This window comes from Sorex fumeus, unplaced genomic scaffold, assembly GCF_029834395.1.
Source record: "Sorex fumeus unplaced genomic scaffold, SorFum_2.1 ptg000056l, whole genome shotgun sequence".
Taxonomy (NCBI): domain Eukaryota; kingdom Metazoa; phylum Chordata; class Mammalia; order Eulipotyphla; family Soricidae; genus Sorex; species Sorex fumeus.
In genome coordinates this window covers 1,671,402-1,677,210 of record NW_026606113.1, presented here as the reverse complement: position 1 = coordinate 1,677,210, position 5,809 = coordinate 1,671,402, and the positions used below count along the sequence as shown (strand labels likewise).

General features: G+C 44.2%; 1 pseudogene; it reads right to left on the bottom strand.

Moving 5' to 3' along the window:
- Nucleotides 1-2,548: 2,548 nt before the first annotated feature.
- Nucleotides 2,549-3,682, bottom strand: LOC130034072 (histone H3.1-like; annotated as a pseudogene).
- Between the last annotated feature and the right edge of the window lie 2,127 nt (nucleotides 3,683-5,809).

Here is a 5,809-nt window from a genome sequence, read left to right as displayed (position 1 = left end):
ATTTATCTGTGTAAACCAGGCAAATGAGAGACACTACACTTTAGCGTGTTGTGATCTAAAAATGCAGCTTTCTTTTTTATTAAATTGTGCTTTAAATTTGATAGATCTTGATCCACATTTTTATTTCTCTGCTTTTAAGCATGACATTTCATGACCTTTATATTGAGCTTTTCCCCCATATACCTCTTCATAGCTGTTTAGTCTTTCTTTCCTTCCAAGACTTTGAGATTTGGGGGAAGAACTAGACAAGGATATCCATATTTTCCTGCTGACCTACAGTTTTCCTTTGGAAAAAACTATTTTATTTTAAAGTGGTAGTAGGAGACACTTTCTCTTTATAGTTAATAGTATCCAGTGTCAGCATTATGGACTGAGAAGTATAGTAAGAAGTCGACTGCTTTGAATTTTTTTTTCATGCCACCTGCAAATAAATAATGATGTCAGGATATCAGTTGTCAACTCGGCCTCTTTACTAACCTTCCAAGGTCTCTACTTTTCTAGAGGCTGCATCAGGGATGACATCCTTGAATGTCCCTGCCCATCCAGTTCTGGAACAGTGTTGGCCTACAAAAAGCATGTGTATAAGATCTGAAGGTTTATTCCTTCAAAGCAGTTGTAGAAAGAAATTCTTGACAGCAGTGCCCTGGTGAGCTCATGGAAATCATCCTTCATGATTGCACAGAGAGAACTGGTGACTGATTGCCAGAGATTTGAGAATTGCAGCAGGCAATGTGTGAGCTCTATAGATCAACTCACTTCAAAGCTTTTGCCTGAATTGCCTATGTGGCCCCCAATTTTACTCCCCTAGAGTTTCTGGCATCTGTAAAGACACCTAATTCCTACCTTAAATCATCAAGCCTAAAGTTGGGTGATAACTCTTTCTATGTCCGAACTTTTCCTGCTATAAAAAGTAAACGAAGGGGCTAGAGAGATAATACAGCTGGTAGAGCTCTTGTTTTGCACACAGTCAACCTGCGTTGGATCTTGTAAGTTTCCCAGAGCCAGGTCAAGGGTCTTCCCTGAGCACAGAACCAGGAGTTAGCCTTGATTTTTTTTTTTTTTGCTTTTTGGGTCACACCCGGCGATGCTCAGGGGTTACTCCTGGCTCACGCACTCAGGAATTACTCCTGGTGGTGCTCGGGGGACCATATGGGATGCTGGAAATCGAACCTGGGTCGGCCATGTTGGCTGCGTGCAAGACAAATGCACGCTGTGCTTTCGCTCCAGCCCCAGGAGTTAGCCTTGAGAACATGGAGTACCCCCCACCCCCAAACAAACAAAATAACAAATGAATGCACACAGACATATATAAACAGCAGGATTCTAGATTGTTCATTACAGCATGAAAGTTGCGGAGACACCAACACCTGCTGCTGACTTTATGTTTAGGAATTTCCCTGTCTCCCACTCTCCTTTTCATTTGAGTCCCTTGTGACTAATTCTGGTCATGAGACTTACCTGTTCACAGAAGTGATGGATCATTTCAGGGTCCTGGCATTTTACTGCTTCATGGGCTAGTCTCACACCCTATTGTCCCCTTCCAAAGTGGGCATATGTTAATGCAATACAGAAACAAAGTGGTGGAGTGTCTCTGAGCTTGAGTTTAGGTCTCTGGCTCCATGAGAAGCAGAGCTGCTTTGCCGTTTAGTGCTGTACATATAATGTGAAAAAGAAAGAGACTTTTGCTGTGTGAAGGCAGCTGAGGTTCTAATGATCACCAGTACCACAACTCACTATAGTCTGTTCTGATTATTTTACAGGCTTAAGACCTATTTTTTGTGAGATGGGTGTGTGTCGGGAGGGGGGGTGGTGGTGAGCCTGACTGTGCTCAAGGGATTATATGAAGTGCCATAGATCAAACGTGAGTGAGTCACAAAGAAGAAAGCACCTTGACTGCTGAATTATGTTGTGGGCCCTGAGGTCTATTTTTCAGACACAAAGAGGCATATTTCTTAAATTTAAAACTATTTAAAAAAGCTTCTAAATGAAATATACAATGCTCTTATTTCAAAAGCTAGCAGATTTTATATCAAATATATAAAGATGCAAATTTTTAACAGTAAAAAAGAAAATAGAAGTAGTGTGTGTAGATAAATTCACATAAAGTGCTCTGAGAACTACAAAGTAGCAAAATGATAAAGACCATTGAGATAGCACAAAGGACTGGAGCACAGGTTTCACATGCTGGATCCCTAGATTTCAACCCCAGTACCACATGGTCCCTCAAGCATTGCCAAGAGCAACCTCAAAACATTGAGGTAGGAGTAATCCCTGAGCATCACTTTGTGTGACCCCCAAACCAAGACAAAGTAACTAATGACAACACAAAATGAATCTGCCAGTGAAATATTAATCTCAAACAGATACTCTATCTTATTTTTTTGTAATAAGTATAGAAATGAAATTAAACAATTACATTAAAGGTTTGAGATTATCAGTTAAATTGTCACCGTCACTGTCACTGTCATCCCGTTAATCATCGATTACTAGAGTGGGCTCCAGTAGCATCTCCATTTGTCCCAGCCCTAAGATTTTAGCATTGTAAACTTTATGCTTTCCCTCCGAGGATGCGGCACACCAGCTGGATGTCCTTGGGCATAATGGTGATGAGCTTAGCAGGGAATGCGCAGAGGTTGGTGTCCTTGAAGAGCCCCACCAGGTAGACCTTGCACGCCTCCTGCAGCACTATGACCGCTGAGCTCTGGGAGCACAGGTCGGTCTTGAAGTCCTGCACAACGTTGCACACCAGCCGCTGGATAGGCAGCTGGCGGATGTCCGTAGTGCCATGGTGTCAGGCCTGTAGCAATGCAGCTTCTTCACATCATCCATGGCTAGCATGCTCTTGCGGGCCACCTGGGTGGCCAGCTGCTTGTGGGGTGCCTTCCCGCCTGTTGATTGCACGCTGTCTGCTTAGTACCAGCCCTCTCGTTCTTCCCAACTCAGCTGGAGAGTCCTTCATGTTGGGGAAATGAGACCCATTTTAGCTACTGTTGTTGGTATATTTGGTGCATCACGGGTGGCTTGCCACGCTCTGCCGTGAGGGCTGGAAATCCTTGGTAGCTTGCTGGGCTCTCTAGGGGGGAAGATGGAGGCTTTTGGAGAGATCTCTAATGGTCCCTGCAGGTATTCCCAGTCTACTGAATGCAAGCTCCTGGTGACCGGCCTGCTGTGACAATTTGTGCACAGACAACACACACCTGCCTGCGACTCCAGGCAGGGCCTGGTGAATCTGCGGCCTCAGGTTGATCTCCTTGAGGTGGATGGAGTGTGCCAGGAGGCTGTCGAACAGCTGGCAGAGCAAGATCCCATCGCACAGGGTCTGTGCCAGGTCGAACACCTGCGCCGAGTCCCAAGTTACTAGGTGACTGATGGACAGCGTCCCGCAGTGGACAAGTCATTGCACAGGCCACTGTGGCAGCCCCACTCTGGACGGTGCCGTGACTTGGCCCCGCTGGGGGAGTCGGTGATGCTGCGGCTGCAGCGGCGGTCTTTCCTCGCCCTGGCGATGCCACTCTGTCCCGATCCCACAAAGCACCCGGCGATGACCAGCAGGAACCACAAGTAGAGCTCCAGCAGGAATCACACACGGAACTCCATGCCCGGTACGCTGAGCTGCACGTCGGTCACCCAGGTGAGTCAGGTTCTGGAGAGCGCGAGGGGGTTCAGCCAGCATTGGCGCCATTTTGCCTCTTCCATTTAAAAAAAATTCAGGTTCGTGTGGTTACAATATGCAACTTGCTTTTGTTTTTGGAAAAGAATTTTGGGTGGAAAAAAGTGACATAAAATGTTCTTTACCTTTGCCTTAATAATTCTGCCCTGCTAAAGAAACTGAAAATTGGAGGAAATTTGTATATGAACAAATCTATTGCAATATTGTATATAGATACAGCAACTATAGTGTATTAGTGGTGAGGGCCTTTTATCACGGTTTTAAAAAGTTAATATAGAGCAGCAGAATCACGCATTGTGGGGCCATGGTTCCAGAGGTTCTGATTCAGGTGATCTGGGTTAGGAGCTGAGAATCTGCTTTTATAGTGAATCACAGGTGATGCATATAAAAGGACCACATGCTAAGCACCCACTCCTAATGTCAGAATTGAAAAATACATGGCACTACTTATAATGTTAAATAGGAGGGAAGAACCCCTGAAAGCATGAGCTAAATAAGATGCACTTACTTGGTAATGCAAAGAGATATTTTGGTGAAATAGCAGTCAAGAGTATCACTTGATCACTTGAAATCCCGTTACTCATTGATTTGCTCCAGCAGGTGCCAGTAATGTCTCCATTTGTCCCTGTCACGTGCTAGTGTAGCCCAATGGCATCTGTTCAATCTAGGAACACGAAGAGCCTCAAACCGATTGTTCAGGGTCTTGATGAAGAAGTCTGACCATCTTGTAGGTGGCCGTCCAGTCAATCTTTTGACATCCTGTGGAATCCAGTTGGTAATGACTCTAGTCCAGCGGTCGTCTCCAAATCTCATTATGCGTCCAGCCCATCTGATTTTCGATGCCTTGGCAAACTAGACAGTTTCCCTGATTCTTGACCGTTGACAAAGGTTGGAACTATGGATTCTTTCTCTCATTTGAGTGAAGAGTGATGTTCCAAGCATAGCTCTTTTGATTCCTCTTTGGGAGACCCGAATAGTGTTCTCATCCTGTTTTTGTAGGGCCCAGGTCTCTGAGGCATAGGTTAATGCAGGAAGAACAGTGGAAACAAAGAGATGTGCCCGGAGCCGGAGGTTCTTTGTCCTCTTAGCTATTTCTTCGATGCTCTTGAAGGTATTCCAAGCCACTCTCTTCCTCAGGTGCCAGGTCATGTGTCATGTTGACTTCATAGGTACACATAACTGTTGCATTTGGAGATATTCGCCCCGTTGAGAGTGAATGGAATGTCAGGAACAAGACTGTTTCTCATAAACATTGTCTTCGTGAGATTCAGCTGTAGTCTGACCTTTCCACACTCACGGTCAAAGTCGGCCAGCATTTGTGCCCCTTGACTAATGCTTGGTGTTATTAGAATAATGTCATTAGCAAAGCAGAGGTGGTATAGTTGCCGGCCGTCTACCTTCCACTCCCATTCTTTCCCATTCCAATCATCGCAGGACATTCTCGAGGGTGGCACTGAAGAGTTTTGGTGAAATGGTATCACCCTGCCAAACCCCTCTCTTGGCATGGATGATCACTATTTTTCAGAATGGTGAGATCCAGTAAATACAATGGGTCTCATTCCCCTGACCCTGAAAGAGTCAAGAGTATGAGAGGGGAAATTCACCTCACTGGCATTTCAGCTCAGACTGCAGGTTCTTTGGGCCCAGCTCTCTGGTTCAATAAACTTTCAAAACTAAAAATTCTTTGAAAGGCAAAGGACAAGGAAAATGTACAGAGAAAATTGCAAGATTAAAATTATTGTGTATATAGGAGACTAACAAACTTAACACTGAACACATCGGTCAGTTGAAAGTTAACTCTAATATACATAGGTTTAAAGATAGGCACATGTTTAAATATATTTGCTGTGGTACGGAGTAGGGTCTCTAAAATAAGGAAAACAACTGCATTATAAACAACTTTGCAAATAACAGTGTTATAATAAAAAGAAAGCCTTGAAAACTGAAAAAAAATCATAGTCTAGAAATCTGGGTTGTAAGAGAAATAGGTTATAGTGAATACCAAGTTTTCACCAATTACTTAGATATGAATGTAATAGTGGTGCTATGTTGAAAAGTTTTCCTTGCTTTCCTGCAGGGAGCTTAGGTTTATTGAATTACTCCCACAACAGTGCCCCTGAGGCACACCAAGTTCCATCC